This window comes from Halyomorpha halys, unplaced genomic scaffold (assembly GCF_000696795.3).
Source record: "Halyomorpha halys isolate HHAL.00 unplaced genomic scaffold, Hhal_1.1 Scaffold468.1, whole genome shotgun sequence".
In the NCBI taxonomy this organism is placed as follows: Eukaryota; Metazoa; Arthropoda; class Insecta; order Hemiptera; family Pentatomidae; genus Halyomorpha; species Halyomorpha halys.
In genome coordinates, this window is record NW_027114236.1 from 172,762 (window position 1) to 178,713 (window position 5,952).

Below are 5,952 nucleotides of genomic sequence, written 5' to 3' on the forward strand. Positions count from 1 at the left end.
ATTTTAAAAATCTTAAAAATGATTTAATTCTGAGACAGTATATCATAAAACGAGACTAGTTGACTATTTTGAAACTTTGCGCGGATTATGACAAGGCTGCCTGCTTAGACCTTTGTTGTCTACACTGTTCCTACAGTTAGATGAAAATCTTGGTGAAGAGCTTGGAAATCGTATCAGTATCAGGGTTTAATATGTTAATCATGTAGTAGCGTTTGTAGCCAAGGGTTAAATGATATTAAACCTAATGATAAACCTCCTAAAGAATTACTACCGTTTGTGCAATCTACATACAGACCTGTTGAAATAATAATAGCTTTCCACAAAGGTGGCAGGCTATCCAAGTTTGAGAGATGGAAACCCAGTTGAGGTGGTGAGTGAATATTTATATAAATATTATATAAACTCAAATATATAAATATTTGAGTTTAGTAATAACTACGAAATCGGCCAACGGGGTGCCATTTTCTAAGTAATCGGTTTTTGTTCGATGGTGAATGGAATCATTTTCCTGTGAAGTAAGTGCAGTCAGTGGGAATAGCTTGAGTAATGTTTATTTTTAAAAGTTCAATAATTCTTTCTTTTCTCCCTAATAGTAGATGATAATTAGGTCTTTAATAACACTTTTAGTGCCTTACTATACCTTGTGTGGAAACCACGCAACGAAATGTCACTACCAACCCAAATGCATTAACCCTGTGTAATAAATATTAGAATGAGTGTAGAAGAGGATATTCTGAATGTATTTAATATATCTGTATCCTGGAACAATAGTGTATAATTTTTCATCTCTACATATATTCAGCGTGATAAGTTCTGAAATAGCTTTTCAAGGAAGGAACATATTAAATAAACTTTATTATTTTTAGAGAAGAAAAGTTTATTAGTTATTTAAATGTATTAATTACATTTATTCTGGATTTGTGTGATTCTTACATAGGTATCTTTTCTAAATCAGTTGTCATCTAATGATATTCTTATGAAGTGCCAGATTATATAATATGTTTTTCAAATTTATTATATTTTTTACATTTTAAAACTAGCTATCAGAAATGTATATATATTGTTGCTCGAAAGGAATCGCTAAGGAAAATCTCGAATCGAAATCGAAATTTCATACTATCGATTCTTGGAAATCGGAATACATCTTCGCGCAGGTCTCCTTGGCGATCAATATCTCTTAAACTAGGGCAAGAACTTTTTGAGTTACTTTGTTAGTTTTACAAAGTATTTTTTGGTTTTTTGTTGTTTTGTTTGTTCTTAATTGACTTGTGTTCCAAAGGATCCCTTATGGATTAAGGACTTGATTAAAGTAAGTAACTTTTGTAATTTTTAATATGGACACATGTTCGTAAATTTTTCTATTGACTAGTAAGCACTTGACACCAAGTTCATTTATATGAACATGTTTGATAATTTGATTTGTTAATTTTATGCTATTATTTATCATGTTATATAAATATATTTTGTCTCAAATAATCGTTTAAGTTGATCGTTTGTTTTTTTTTAAAGTTTAAATAAGTAAAACACAACTTATTCAAAGACGATTTAATAATCATGAAATGTTTTTATCAATGGATAAAAAGGTACAAATTTAGTAATGTGACCATTGATGGTGTATTATGAATGAAGCATGACATATTACACGTAGTGAGGTAGTCAAAGCACATGAATTGTCTGCAGGTTTGGATATATACGTTTACCGCAGTACAGAATATAATAAAATAAAATACATTGTTGTCTGTTATTGTATAATTTGTTGTATCAGTTATTATTTCATGGTTAATATTCAAAATTATTTGAACAATAGTTTTATCCAAGTTTCAATTTACTTTCTAAGAAGGAAATATTTCATTATTTTTTCATATTAAGAAGTTCTCCACTTGTTTATTTATCTATTCTAAACAAGGCTTCGAACTTTAGTGCATTATTTAGTCTAACATACATCCACAATATAGTACACATTAAAAGAACTTAAACATCATCAACATAACTACTTAAAAATAATGTGCATAGCTATGTCTTAAATTATTATTATTTGAACGTCATGATGTGTGTTTTCAGAACCTTTTTATAGCCTGCACAAAAAAAAACAAAAAAAAAAACTATAGTTCAGAACAAGTCGTTAGTTTTTGAATTTATTTACTTTTAAAGCATTTACGAATAAATTTATACTAAGAGCTGTCAAGGGTTTATTTAAAACTTTCAAAAAGCACATTTTTTTTACTAACAAGTCTTGTAAATATTTATTACTGGAATATTTTTAGCGACTATATCTATATATTTATATATGTCATCTTAATTTTTATTATATAAAGTTGGAAATTGGTATTGTATTAGGTTTGCGTAAATAGTTTTTTTTTTTGTTTTTTTATATAACATTAGAAAAAATATGCTCAAGATATTTTAATAAGTTTATGACAGTTAAGTCAAAAACCATATTTGTTTCAAGTCAAAAAGTTCATTTTTTTTTTAGCAGTATCCTGAAAAAAAACAACCTTAAATACCTGTTTTCAACAAAAGAATAAAAAAAAAAAAATATGATTTCAAAAATATAAATAATTTTTAATTACAAGTAAGTTTCGTCCGTTTTTAGAATAAAACAAAATATTTTTTTCATACTTTGAATAAACTTTATCGAATAATATAGTTGCTATCATTATGTATGACTCTTCTAGTGTCATACATAACGATATTCTTGCTAGCGTGATGGCAATTTGTATATTCCATTGTTTCTTTTAAATTTAAAATTAAAAATATCTTCTATGTCTTCGTCTAATATCTTCGTTTTTTGAATTTTTTTCCTCTTCAAAAAATGTTGTAAGGACAGAAATAAAAAATAATCGGAGTGAGTTGGATGCAACAGAATTTTCTGGCTTGAACTTTCTGTGAGTTTCTAACGAGTACCCAAAAGCAGTATGTGACCCAACATCATGATGAAGCAGTATGAAGTACTTTCTACTAAGCAACGCTGGCCTCTTGTCTTGGAATGCTGTTTTTAAATTATCCAATTGTTGGCAACCATACTAAAAGCTAAATTTGGAGAGGCACCAAATTTAGCTTTTCGTTTGGTTTCTACAGCTTCGACAGCTCCTTGAATGTCCCACAATACATGCAACATTACTCAGACTCAAATTCAGTTTAGGGGTGGAAGGGAGAGGTTTTCTTGGTTCCTTTCCCTTTCGAAGTTTTCGTAGTAATCAGCTTTTCAACCCCAGTTACCCGGTCCGGGTTCAATTTTATTCCGCGAAAGCAGAGATGTGCATAAATTTCGTACTCTAGTGGTATAAAATAATGAGGCAGCCATTTCTAAAATTTCCATACCAAACCTTGTTTCTGAATATGATACAAAATGGCTTAACAAGGCTTTCCGCAATTTTCAATGTTGTCAAACAAAATAATTTGCTCCAACATGATCTTGACAGCATCATTTTGTCTCATTCTAAGAAACGAACAGAACATTCCGGTAGACCTACTACAAAGTAGCACAAACAAGACAACTAGATAAATATGAATTTTAATGCATCGCATATCTCATTTGTTGTTTTATTTATTACTTTATTATTTTTAATAGTTTAATATTTGTTATATAGGGGAATTTGTTGACCAAATGAAATAAGGGTTGTGAAATGGAAGGGAAAGAAAAAAAAAGGAATAAATTGAAAAATTTGTATTTAGTTTATAGACTGGTATTAATTGTAAAAGAAAACTGTAGAAAAAAAATGTTATCTTTCTATTATATTATATCATATAAAAATATGTAATTTATATATGTCCGATCCTGGATTGATAAGTATGCTGTGTAATGTGGCAACCCGATGTATTTGGGCAGCTTGAATGAATAAAGCATTTCTTTCTCACCTCCATATATTTATAGTGATTTAGAAGCTATTCATTCTCTTCAAATCAAGGAAATGTTTATTTAATTGTTATTACCAGAAAAAGAGAAAATCTATCTTTCCAACGGTACCAAATCATTTGAAAGTATTAATTAGTAGTTTTAAGTTTAATTTTGATTTTAATGTGAAGAATTGACAAAATATGTAATTAGACTTAAGCTAAGGATTGTTTATTAATAAAATTATATGATTTCCTAATGTTTTAATGTCTCATAGGGTAATTGTGGACTAAAATTAATGACCTGGGCAGAAATTCCTACATAAAGTTTTTTTTAAATTGACGTGGTTCTAAAACTGTATTATGATATGATAATTTATTAATAATATTGTTATTTGTTTAAAATTGATCAAAATTATGTGTAATAAATCTGTTTGTGATAGATTGTGTTTGAGGATGGCCGAAACGTCGGACTTGTAAAGAAATATAAATTGTTTTGAGGCTAAAATTGGATAAAATTTATTTATTTAAACATCTAAAAAACATTTTTTTTGGATTTAGGAAATCCTGAATATATAAATTATAAAAAAAAATTTCTCACTTGCCGGAGGGTGTGCATTTTTTTGCATATTTTCCTAGATTAACTTTTATTTTTCGTAGACCAAATGTGACCAAAGCCAAGTGTTGGTACTGTTGGAAAAATGAGTTTTCCCTCTTTCTCATGTTAAAACATAAAGTATTCATTTGCTCCAGTTAAAGGAAAAATAAATAGACAATCATATAAATTATATTATATTTAAAATTCAAATTGATGCACTAGAGTCCGATTTGTGGTATTTGATATATTTCAACATCCTTTTAATGGTATAAAAATTTGAAGTTGATCGTTTGATATCCGCTGAAACTATAAAAGAATTAAAAAAAAAAAAGTAGTATGATCACTTCGCGCTGAAGCAAAAATGTATTTTTGAAAACTGATATTTAAGAAATTTTTGAGATACTGAAAGTTTATATGAAGTTACTTTATATACACTTTTTTTTCTTTTGTTACTTTAGTTCAAGCATAGCATGTTTGTCGTAAAATTATGGACGAATATTAAAGGTTTTAAATTATTTCGAGAAAGTGTACAAAAAAATTCACTCTCTCTGCCTAGTCCGAGAAATCTCAATTTTATTTTTGTGAATTGACATATGAGGATTTTTGGGAGTGCTGAATCTGAATATGAAGTTTGAATTAACATTTAAAAATGGTTTATATGATTTATTTAATTTATTTTTACAATAGTATAATTTTAGTTCATGTTCACTTTTTTTTTTTAATTAGTTAAAAATTCTAAACAATTTATTTAGGGGTTGCCTACTGGCTGTGCTACCGCGAACATTTAGTGGTTATATTGTGCAATCAATTTTTTTTTTCAGTTATTTTTATGTCTTTTTCACCCAAAGTGTGTTCCTTGTGAAGCTTGTTCCTGTTTATTCTTCATTTAATTATTTTCGAATGGAAGAACTAAACCAAAAACTTTGCAGTAATTTAAAAACTATGCAATGGCATCTTAAACAACTGCAACGAAATAGGTACAATTAAAAAGAATCATTCACCGATTGTAAAGAGTTCAGAAGGTTGTATATCGGTGATAAAATAAACGCGACATGATTTGTTCCAACTAAGAGATCTCGTTGTAATCCAAAAGTGGGAAAACGCTAACTTAAGAGCTAAAGAGATGCAAAACAATTTGATATTATTCAACGCACCTGAGGGGGAACGAAAACGTTAATAGTGATATTTTAAACAAAGCAACTGTGGTCTTAATGAGAGTAAAAAATTAGATATTAATTCTGTTAACGAACGTCATTTAAAGAAGAGTAAATTTACTAAAATATGAGCCCTAATAGAGTTATTTACGTTAAATAGTTTTGGAGATATAGCTTTTTAAAAAGCAACATTTCATAAAAATGTTGTATGAGACGTACTAAAAAATCAGTAGTAGTGAACTTATTTTGAAAAAATCATATCTCAAAAACCATTTGACGTACAGATGTCTATTAGCACTCAAATTAAAGCTAGTTTAATTAGCTATAAAGTAGTTTAAGATGTTTATCTTTGTAGGAGTAATAGTT

General features: G+C 28.2%; 1 protein-coding gene across 1 annotated transcript in view; it reads left to right on the forward strand.

Moving 5' to 3' along the window:
* Window positions 1–1,175: 1,175 nt before the first annotated feature.
* The window catches only part of Dpp10 (Dipeptidyl peptidase 10), a gene marked incomplete in the record, with an annotated part of 51,478 nt that continues 46,701 nt past the window's right edge, over window positions 1,176–5,952 (forward strand). The window contains 1 exon segment of the mRNA XM_067051460.1: window positions 1,176–1,309.